At 37.8% G+C, this 12137-nt stretch overlaps 1 non-coding gene across 1 annotated transcript; it reads left to right on the top strand.

The window, feature by feature from the left end:
- The first annotated feature begins 4223 nt into the window (after positions 1-4223).
- Positions 4224-4331, top strand: LOC112718785 (small nucleolar RNA R71). Its single transcript, XR_003161112.1, has one exon. It is a non-coding gene; the product is annotated as a small nucleolar RNA R71 (small nucleolar RNA).
- The last annotated feature ends 7806 nt before the right edge of the window (positions 4332-12137 follow it).

Consider the following 12137-nt stretch of genomic DNA (forward strand, 5'->3'; position numbering starts at 1 on the left):
TCACCTTCTCCACAGTTAGGCGCGAATAAACATCTTAGATAAGAACAAGCGTGTTTGAATGGAAAACAAAGGAATTGTATTAAATCATCGAGACGCTGCAGAGCTCCTCACCCCCAACAATGGAGTTTAGAGACTCATGCCATCACAAAGTATGTGATTCAGATCTGAAAATGTCATGAGGTACAAGATATGTCTGTAAAAGTTGTTTAAATAGTAAACTAATAACCTAGGGTTACAGAAAATGAATAAACTAAGATAATTGGTGCAGAAATCCACTTCTGGGGCCCACTTGGTGTGTGCTGGGGCTGAGACTAAAGCTTTCCACGTGCAAAGGCCTTTCTTGGCGTCAAACTTCAGGTTATGACGTGTTTTGGGCGTTCAACTCCGGATCATGACGTTTTTCTGGCGTTTAACTCCAGACAGCAGCATGAACTTGGCGTTTAACGCCAAGTTACGTCGTCTATCCTCGCTCAAAGTATGGCCTATTATATATTGCTGGAAAGCCCTGGATATCTACTTTCCAACGCCGTTGAGAGCGCGCCAATTGGACTCCTGTAGCTCCAGAAAATCCATTTCGAGTGCAGGGAGGTCAGGATCCAACAGCATCAGCAGTCCTTTTTCAGCCTAAGTCAGATTTTTGCTCAGCTCCCTCAATTTCAGCCAGAAAATACCTGAAATCACAGAAAAACACACAAACTCATAGTAAAGTCCAGAAATATGATTTTTGCCTAAAAACTAATATTATTTTACTAAAAACTAACTGAAACATACTAAAATCTACATGAAATTACCCCCAAAAAGCGTATAAAATATCCGCTCATCAATGGGCTTGTCCTTATCAATGAGGATGTCTCCATCTATGTTAACTCCAACTGAATAACAGAGGTGACAAATGAGATGAGGGAAGGCTAACCTTGCCAAGGTAGAGGACTTGTCCGCCACCTTATAAAGTTCTTGGGCTATAACCTCATGAACTTCTACTTCCTCTCCAATCATGATGCTATGAATTATGATGGCCCAGTCTATGGTAACTTCGGACCGGTTGCTAGTGGGAATGATTGAGCGTTGGATAAACTCTAACCCTCCCCTAACCATGGGTTTGAGGTCATGCCTTCTCAGTTAAACCGGCTTCCCTCTTGAATCTCTCTTCCATTGAGCGCCCTCTTCACAAATGTCTATGAGAACTTGGTCCAACCTTTGATCAAAGTTGACCCTTCTAGTGTAAGGGTGTTCATCTCCTTGCATTATGGACAAGTTGAATGCCAACCTTACATTTTTCGGACTAAAATCTAAGCATTTCCCCCGAACCATTGTAAGCCAATTCTTTGGATCCGGGTTCACACTTTGATCATGGTTCTTGGTGATCCATGCATTGGCATAGAACTCTTGAACCATTAAGATTCCGACTTGTTGAATGGGGTTGGTAAGAACTTCCCAATCTCTTCTTTGAATCTCATGTCGGATCTCCGGATATTCACTCTTTTTGAGTTTGAAAGGGACCTCAGGGATCACCTTCTTCATGGCCACAACTTCATAGAAGTGGTCTTGATGCACCCTTGAGATGAATCTCTCCATCTCCCAAGACTCGGAGGTGGAAGCTTTTGCCTTCCATTTCCTCTTTCTAGAGGTTTCTCCGGCCTTAGATGCCATAAATGGTTATGGAAAAACAAAAAGCAATGCTTTTACTACACCAAACTTAGAAGGTTTGCTCGTCCTCGAGCAAAAGAAGAAAGAAGAGAGTAGAAGAAGAAGAAATGAAGGAGATGGAGGTGGCTTTGTGGTTCAGCCAAAGGGAGAGAAGTAGTGTTTAGGTTGTGTGAAAATGAGGTGGTGAAGATGGGTTTATATAGGAGTGGAGAGGGGTATATGGTTCAGCCATTATGGGTGGGTTTGGGAGGGAAAGTGGTTTGAATTTGAATGGTGAGGTAGGTGGGGTTTTATGAAGGATGGATGTGAGTGGTGAAGAGAATAGTGGGATTTGATAGGTGAGGGGTTTTGGGGAAGAGGTGTTGAGTTGATTGGTGAATAGGTGAAGAAGAGAGAGAGTGGTGGGGTAGGTGGGGATCCTGTGGGATCCACAGATCCTGAGGTGTCAAGGAAAATTCATCCCTGCACCAAGTGGCGAGCAAAAATGCTCTTTATGATAATTCTGGCGTTAAACGCCGGGCTGGTGCCCATTTCTGGTGTTTAACGCCAGCTTCTTGCCCTTTCCTGGCGTTTAACGCCAGTCTGGTGCCCCTTTCTGGCGTTAAACGCCCAGAATGGTGCCAGATTGGGCGTTAAATGCCCATTTGCTGCCTTTACTGGCGTTTAAACACCAGCAAGGTTTTCCTTCAGGGTGTGCTATTTTTCTTTCTATTTTTCATTCTGTTTTTGCTTTTTCAATTGATTTTGTGACTTTCCATGATCATCAACCTACAGAAAACATAAAATAACAAAGGAAAATAGATAGATATAACATTGGGTTGCATCCCAACAAGCACTTCTTTAATGTCAGTAGCTTGACAGTGGGTTCTCATGGAGCCTCACAGATACTCAGAGCAATGTTGGATCCTCCCAACACCAAACTTAGATTTTGAATGTGGGGGTTCAACACCAAACTTAGAAGTTGGTTGTGGCCTCCCAACACTAAACTTAGAGTTTGACTGTGGGGGCTGTGTTTGACTCTGTTTTGAGAGAAGCTCTTCATGCTTCCTCTCCATGGTAACAGAGGGATATCCTTGAGCCTTAACACAAGGGATTCTTCATTCACTTGAATGATCAATTCTCCTCTGTCAACATCAATCACAGCCTTTGCTGTGGCTAGGAATGGTCTGCCAAGGATGATGGATTCATCCATGCACTTTCCAGTCTCTAGGACTATGAAATCAGCAGGGATGTACTGGTTTTTAACCTTTACCAGAACATCCTCTACAAGTCCATAAGCTTGTTTTCTTGAATTATCTGCCATCTCTAGTGAGATTCTTGCAGCTTGTACCTCAAATATCCCTAGCTTCTCCATTACAGAGAGAGGCATGAGGTTTATACTTGACCCTAAGTCACACAGAGCCTTCTTAAAGGTCATGGTGCCTATGGTACAAGGTATTGAGAACTTCCCAGGGTCCTGTCTCTTTTGAGGTAATTTCTACCTAGTCAAGTCATCCAGTTCTTTGGTGAGCAAAGGGGGTTCATCCTCCCAAGTCTCATTACCAAATAACTTGTCATTTAGCTTCATGATTGCTCTAAGGTATTTAGCAACTTGCTCTTCAGTGACATCTTCATCCTCTTCAGAGGAAGAATACTCATCAGAGCTCATGAATGGCAGAAGTAAATCCAATGGAATCTCTATGGTCTTATTATGAGCCTCAGATTCCCATGGTTCCTCATTAGGGAACTCATTGGAGGCCAGTGGACGTCCATTGAGGTCTTCCTCAGTGGCGATCACTGCCTCTTCCTCCTCTCCAAGTTCGGCCATGTGGGTCATGTTAATGGCCTTACATTCTCCTTTTGGATTCTCTTCTGTATTGCTTGGAAGAGTACTAGAAGGGAGTTCAGTAATTTTCTTGCTCAGCTGTCCCACTTGTGCCTCCAAATTCCTAATGGAGGACCTTGTTTCAGTCATGAAACTTTGAGTGGTTTTGATTAGATCAGAGACCATGGTTGTTAAGTCAGAGTGGCTCTGCTTAGAATTCTCTATCTGTTGCTGAGAAGATGATGGAAAAGGCTTGCCATTGCCAAACCTGTTTCTTCCACCATTATTGTTGTTGAAACCTTGTTGAGGTCTCTGTTGATCCTTCCATGAGAGATTTGGAAGATTTCTCCATGAAGGATTATAGGTGTTTCCATAGGGTTCTCCCATGTAATTCACCTCTTCCATTGAAGGGTTCTCAGGATCATAAGCTTCTTCTTCAGATAAAGCGTCCTTAGCACTGCCTGGTGCAGCTTGCATTCCAGACAGACTTTGAGAAATCATATTGACTTTGCTGAGTCAATATTTTGTTCTGAGCCAGTATGGCATTCAGAGTATCAATCTCAAGAACTCCTTTCTTCTGATTCGTCCCATTGTTCACAGTATTCCTTTCAAAAGTGTACATGAATTGGTTATTTGCAACCATTTCAATGAGTTCTTGAGCTTCTACAGGCAACTTCTTTAGATGAAGAGATCCTCCAGCAGAGCTGTCCAATGACATCTTGGACAGTTCAGACAGACCATCATAGAAGATACCTATGATGCTCTATTTAGAAAGCATGTCAAAGGGACACTTTCTGATCAATTGTTTGTATCTTTCCCAAGCTTCATAGAGGGATTCACCTTCCTTCTGTCTGAAGGTTTGGACTTCCACTCTAAGCTTACTCAATTTTTGAGGTGGAAAGAACTTTGCCAAGAAGGCATTGACTAGCTTTTCCCAAGAGTTCAGGCTTTCTTTATGTTGTGAGTCCAACCATATCCTAGCTCTGTCTCTTACAGCAAAAGGGAATAGCATAAGTCTGTAGACCTCAGGGTCAACCCCATTAGTCTTGACAGTGTCACAGATTTGCAAGAATTCAGCTAAAAACTGATGAGAATCTTCCAATGGAAGTCCATGGAACTTGCAATTCTGTTTCATTAGAGAAACTAATTGAGGCTTAAGCTCAAAGTTGTTTGCTCCAATGGCAGGGATAGAGATGCTTCTCCCATAGAAGTCGGGAGTAGGTGTAGTAAAGTCACCCAGCACCTTCCTTGCATTGTTGGCATTGTTGTTGTTTTTGGCTGCCGTGTCTTCTTCTTTGAAGATTTCTGTTAGGTCCTCTACAGAGAGTTGTGCTTTAGCTTCTCTTAGCTTTCGCTTCAAGGTCCCTTCAGGTTCAGGGTTAGCCTCAACAAGAATGCTTTTGTCTTTGCTCCTGCTCATATGAAAGAGAAGAGAACAAGAAAATATGGAATCCTCTATGTCACAGTATAGAGATTCCTTGAGGTGTCAGAGGAAAAGAAGAATAGAAGGAAGAGGTAGAAGAATTCAAACTTATCAAGAGGGATAGAGTTCGAATTGTGCATTAAGGAGGAGTGTTAGTCCATAATTAGAAGGATGTGAGAAGATGGAAAGAAATTTTTGAAAATAAATTAAAAAGATTTTAAAAAAACTTTTTGAAAAATACTAATTGATTTTCGAAAACTAAGAGTGGCAAAGAAATCAAGTGATTTTTGAAAAAGATTTTGAAATTAGAAATTTAAAAAGATATGATTGAAAACTTATGGTTTTAAAAAGATATGATTGGGAATATATGATTTGAAAAATAATTTAAAAAGATTTGATTTTGAAAATTAATGACTTGGCTAAAAAGAAAAGATATGATTCAAACATTAAACCTTTCTCAACATAATTGAAATGTTGAATCGAATCATTAATTGTTAGCAAGTATTTTTGAAAAAGAAAGAAATTGATTTTGAAAATATATGATTGAAAAGATTTGATTTGAAAAAGATTTGATTTTGAAAAATTTTGAAAACTTGAAAAAAAAAATTGAGTTAAAAACAAAATCTTCCCTCTTGTGCCATCCTGGCGTTAAACGCCCAGAATGGTATACATTCTGGCATTTAACCCCAAAACTCACTCCTTTTGGGCGTTAAACGCCCAGCCAGGCACCCTGGCTAGCGTTTAAACGCCAGTTTTCCTTCCTCACTGGGCGTTTTGAACGCCCAGCCTTTTTCTGTGTAATTCCTCTGCTGTATGTTCTGAATCTTCAATTCTCTGTATTATTGACTTGAAAAGACACAAATTAAAAAAATTTTAGATTTTTAATAATGAGGAATAATCACAATTCAACTAAAATCAAATAACAATGCATGCAAGACACCAAACTTAGAAGTTTGTATACTGTTGACACTAACAAAATGAGAATGCATATGAGAAACAACAAAACACTCAAGATAAGAGAATTTAAAGATCAGAACAAGGAAATCATCAAGAACAACTTGAAGATCAATTAAGACACATGAATGAATTTGAAAAATGCAAGAAGAATAGAAACATGCAATTGACACCAAACTTAAAATGAGACACTAGACTCAACAAGAAACATAAAAATATTTTTAGTTTTTATGATTTTGCAATTTTTTTGGTTTTTTTTTTTTTGAAAATTGAGTGAAAAAGAAAACAATGATATCAAAATTCTTAATGAGAATTCCAGGAATCATGCAATGTTAGTCTAAAGCTTCAGTCTAAAGAAATTAGACATGGCTAGCCAAGCTTCAGCAGGACATTACATTCAAGAGCTAAATTGATGAGAATCAATAAGCTTTGGTGATGATAAAAACATCACCTTGAAACACTAGAATTCATTCTTAAAAATTCTGAAGAAAAATACCTAATCTAAGTAACAAGATGAACCGTCAGTTGTCCAAACTCAAACAATCCCCGGCAATGGCGCCAAAAACTTGGTGCACGAAATTGTGATCATCAATGGCGCAATCAACATGGTACGCTCAATTGCAATCTCAACTCTTTATCACAACTTCGCACAACTAACCAGCAAGTGCACTGGGTCGTCCAAGTAATAAACCTTACACGAGTAAGGGTCGATCCCACGGAGATTGTTGGTATGAAGCAAGCTATGGTCACCTTGTAAATCTCAGTCAGGCAGATTCAAATGGTTATGGATGATATATGAATAAAACATAAAATAAGGATAGAGATACTTATGTAATTCATTGGTGAGAACTTCAGATAAGCGTATGGAGATGCTTTGTCCCTTCCGTCTCTCTGCTTTCCTACTGTCTTCATCCAATCCTTCGTACTCCTTTCCATGGCAAGCTGTATGTTGGGCATCACTGTTGTCAGTGGCTACAGTCTCGTCCTCTCAGTGAAAATGTTCAACGCGCTCTGTCACAGCACGGCTAATCATCTGTCGGTTCTCAATCAGGTTGGAATAGAATCCAGTGATTCTTTTGCGTCTGTCACTAACGCCCAGCCTTCAGGAGTTTGAAGCTCATCACAGTCATTCAATCCTTGAATCCTACTCAGACCACAGACAAGGTTTAGACCTTCCGGATTCTCTTGAATGCCGCCATCAATTCTAGCTTATACCACGAAGATTCTGATTAAGGAATCCAAGAGATAAACATTCAAGCCTTGTTTGCTTGTAGAACGGGATTGGTTGTCAGGCACGCGTTCATAAGTGAGAATGATGATGAGCGTCACATAATCATCACATTCATCATGTTCTTGGGTACGAATGAATATCTTAGAACAAAAATAAGCTGAATTGAATAGAAGAACAATAGTAATTGCATTAATACTCGAGGTACAGCAGAGCTCCACACCTTAATCTATGGTGTGTAGAAACTCCACCATTGAAAATATATAAGAACAAGGTCTAGGCATGACCGTGAGGCCAGCTCCCAAAACGTGATCAGAAGATTCAAAGATCTCAAGATGATCAAAGATCCAAAGATGATAATACATTAGCAAAAGGTCCTATTTGTAGAGAACTAGTAGCCTAGGGTTTACAGAAATGGGTAAATGACATAAAAATCCACTTCCGGGCCCATTTGGTGTGTGCTTGGACTGAGCATTGAAGCTTTCATGTGTAGAGACTTTTCTTGGAGTTAAACGCCAGCTTTTGTGCCAGTTTGGGTGTTTAACTCCCATTCTTGTACCAGTTCCGGCGTTTAACGCCGGGCAGTTTTGAGCTGATTTGAAACGCTGGTTTGGGCCATCAAATCTTGGGCAAAGTATAGACTATTATACATTTCTCGAAAGCCCAGGATGTCTACTTTCCAACGCAGTTGAGAGCGCGCCAATTGGGCTTTTGTAGCTCCAGAAAATTTACTTCGAGTGTAGGGAGGTCAGAATCCAACAGCATCTGCAGTCCTTTTCAGCCTCTGAATCAGATTTTTGCTCAGGTCCCTCAATTTCAGCCAGAAAATACCTCAAATCACAGAAAAACACACAAACTCATAGTAAATTCTAGAAAAGTGAATTTTAACTAAAAGCTAATAAAAACATAATAAAAACTAACTAAAACATACTAAAAACATACTAAAAACAATGCCAAAAAGCGTATAAATTATCTGCTCATCACTTACCATAATTACCTTGTTCTGATTTGTTGATTGGAAAATTTTTTAACAAGAGTAAAACAGCAATTTACTTTGATTGTTTTGTGTGTTTGAGCAGAAAAATCATTTTTATGATAACAAAAGAGTTTTGTTTGTCATCCAATTCTGCTCATAAATCAAGCATTCAACATTTCAAAAATTAATATGTTGAATAATACAGTTGCCTAAGCTTGATTTCTAAAGTTACAGGTATAAATCTTTCCTTGGTGAAATAGCATATGTTTAAGGGGGAGTCATGTGACAATTGAAAAGGGGGAGAAATTGAAATATTCAAAGGGAGTACTCTTTACTCTAATCTTAAATTTCTTTCCATTTCAATTTTATTAATGTTTGTCATCAAGGGGGAGATTGATGAGTTTGGAAACTCCAATTTAAATTGATGATGATCAAACATTATTAAAATAATTAAATTACAAAATTATTGATTTGATCTCTAATTCATATTTGCTAATTAATAATTTTGTTACTTGCAAATTTTATTATTGGGCCGAAAGAAAGAAAAATTAGAAAGCCCAATCGTGCTAACAAATACATTCAGCTTGTACAACAATGTTATATTAAGAGGCTGAATTATGGTTATGGTTATTAGGCCAGGAAAATATACTTGAAGCCCAACAAGGAGGCTGGTCCGAAACTAAAGGAGTTGGGGCATAATGCATTTCTTTAACTTGATAAAACCCATTCTTTTACATATGCTGCAAGCTTCCAATGGAATCCATTTCTAGTGAAATTCAAATTTTATTAAAGTGAAGTTAATACATACATTGGAAATATGAGAGAGAGTTGGTCTTTGATTTGATGGACATCATTAAGCTACACGTTGCTCAGCAAAGGGAGTGGAAAATCAATTCATCTTTATTCTCTTTCTTTGCTTCATTAATTATTGTTCACAATTTCTCTTTCCTCTCTCTCATCTCTTTCTTCTCTATTTGTTCATTACCTAGCAAACCATAGAAGCCATGACTAGATACCGAAGAGAGGAAGAAGCACGCCTAAAGACCATCACAATGATGGCAAGAAAAAGCAAACAAAAAGTATGCTGTGGCTAAGATTCTCATTCACTTATGGTAAGATTTTGTGATGAGATCTTGGCTTCTCTATACCAAAATTGGTTGAAGAAGATTTCGGCCAGCAAGGAGAAGATCTTTGGAGGGATGGCTTGACTCTGATCTTGCTCAACCACCACAGGAGGTAGCTATCATCATCATCATCATGAAGTATCAAGGGCCAGGAGTTCATCTTGGAGAGCAAGAAAAGATGAAGGGCTCGGATTGATGAAGATTGGTGACCAAGGAAAGACTAGAGGTAATTGCATGTTGGGTTTTGCATGGGTTATCTCTTCTCTCTCTCTGGCTGAACCGGTTCTGTCTTGAAGAAGAAGAAGTTTAGCTTGGTTTGTTTGGTTTCAACCTTGAAGGATTCTCCCTATAAGTAAGGGTGAACAGTCAGGGTTTGATTCAAGGAGAAAGTGTGAGAGTGCAAGGCACAGAGTTCTTAGAGCTACCTGAGCTAACAGATTTTCTTCTCCTTCAATGTATTCTGTTTTGTATTTGTCCATTTAATTTTGTCTGTCTTGAGTCTTATGGAAAAAAGGCAAACAGTGAAGTTTGTATGAAAAAGTCATAGAGTGGAAAAAGGCAGATAGTGCAAAATTAAAAGAAAAAGCCATAGATGTCCTTAGAGTTCCTTTGTACATCTGTGTTGTGTTTCATGATTCTGTGGAAATTCCCTTGTAAGTTGGGTTAGCACTTTACAGTTGAAAGCTTGGCAGTGACCAAGTCAAGTTCATGATTGGGTTTAGAATTCTGGACTTGTCCCAGATAGAAAAGGTAGTTCCTAGGGAGAATTGGTGGATGTAATAAAAAATAATTATAGTGAAATTCCATCATTATTGTGATGGAGACTGGATGTAGGCTGCACTGCACTTAGCAGCTGAACCAGGATATATCTGGGTGTTATTTTCCTTCTCTTCTACTCCATTTTCTGTTTCTGCTGCACAGGAGATAAAATCGAAAAATATCTCGTGCCAAGTGATGAGACAAAAAGAAAAGTCTCATGGCTAGGAACGAGACAAAAATCTCCCGAAGTTGTTTCAAGAACAAGCAAGTGTTCTGAAGTGAAAAGGGGCTAAGATTCAACCCCCCTTCTCTTGGCCACTGAAACCATCAAATCCTAGTCCATAAGTCCTAACTCTCCACTAATTCAATTAGTAAGAACTAGAGTTAATGGATTCAAATCATCAATTACTTGGACATTAGTAACTCAAGAGTTCCTAAGTTACCTTTCTAAGCCAAGAGCACTAAAATCTACTCTAACATCTTTCAAAGCATGTTATCAAACACTTGGAAGGCACAAAAGACAAACATTATTAATTGCAAGAATTAAAGGAGTCTACAACTACAAAAATAAGAGATTAACAATAGAAAGGCAAAACAATTATGAAACAACAAAGAACTTTACAAGAGAAGAAGAATTCTACAACTACAAGAGAACAATTAAGGAAGAAAAAAGAAAATTAAGAGAGAAGAAGAGGAAGTAGATCTAGATCTAAACCTAATCCTAATTCTAGAGAGAAGAGAGAGCTTCTCTCTCTAGAAACTAACTAAAAGCTTGATAAAACTAAACTAAAACTAACTAAGTGTCTAAGTGATGTGATTCCCCTTCAATCATTGGCTTAAATAGCATCAGAAATGAGTTGGATTGGGCCCAAAATGCTCCTAAAATTGCTGGCCACGAGTTGCATTAAGTGAATCACGTGCAGCCATCGATGCGTATGCATACAGTGCGCGTATGTGTCCTTATACGCGCGAAAACTATAGCAAATTTTATATCATTTTGAAGCCCCAGATGTTAGCTTTCCAACGCAACTAAAACCGCCTCATTTGAATCTCTGTAACTCAAGTTATGATCGATTAAGTGAAAAGAGGTCGGGTTTGACAGCTTTGCGATTCCTTCATTTCTTCATGAGTTCTCCATTTCTACATGCTTTTTCTTTATTCCCTTGATCCAATCTTTACCTCCTAAACCTGAAATCACTTAGCAAACATATCAAGGCATCTAATGGAATCAAGGTGAATTAAATTTAGCTATTTTAAGTTCTAAAAAGCATGTTTTCACTCTTAAGCACGATTAAATAAAGGAGAATTTATAAAACCATGCTATTTCATTGGATAAGTGTGAGAAAAGGTTGACAAAATACTCTAAATTCAACACAAGATAAACCCTAAAAATGGGTTTTTCAATAATACATAAAATTATATAAATTTTTTATTTAACAAAATTTAAATGAAATAATATTTAATTGAGTTAGAAATTATATTATTTCTTAATATAAAATTATAGGAAGGGAGTAATTGTTACAGGAAGGGAATAATAAAAAAAGATTCATGAATATAATTTCTTAATGAAACAAATTTTAAAAATAAGGTATGCTCCGTCATAATATATTATATTTTATTATGTAAAAATTTTCAATCAATTCAAAAGGTACAAAGTTAACATTCACAACAGAATTCCAAAATAAAGTCAAACTCTTTTTCATGGGTAATAACTAATTTCTTATGGGTTAGACCCTATAAACTCTTGGGGTGTATATTTAGTTAGAAGATAAAAAGAGAAGCAAATTTTACTTAAATAAATTTCACAAAAATTATATGAATCTATAATACTTGAGACTTGAAAGGAATAGCAACAACCATTACTTGAATTCATATCTGTCCATTATATGTTCATAATAAAAAAGACAACAAATGATGCAAAATAATATATAAAATTAAAAAATTAGACCTCAAAGAATTAAACAACACATGCATTATAGATTAATCTAATAAAGTACTTACCAACTAAATAACCATTTTTTTAGACTCTGTGTGAATTTTTTTTAACGGAACAAAATTGAATCTATTCAATGGAACTGAAGAATCTTGTACCGGATGCACAATCGTGTCCTTCTTGAAGTGGATTCTAAATTCGTGTCTAGTAGATTTGAACTTGATGGTATTCAAAACAACTCCAAAATTAGTGACCACGTACACGTTGTCCTCATCAAGTAGGCCCTTGA

The sequence above is a fragment of the Arachis hypogaea genome, chromosome 10 (assembly GCF_003086295.3).
Source record: "Arachis hypogaea cultivar Tifrunner chromosome 10, arahy.Tifrunner.gnm2.J5K5, whole genome shotgun sequence".
Lineage (NCBI taxonomy): Eukaryota > Viridiplantae > Streptophyta > Magnoliopsida > Fabales > Fabaceae > Arachis > Arachis hypogaea.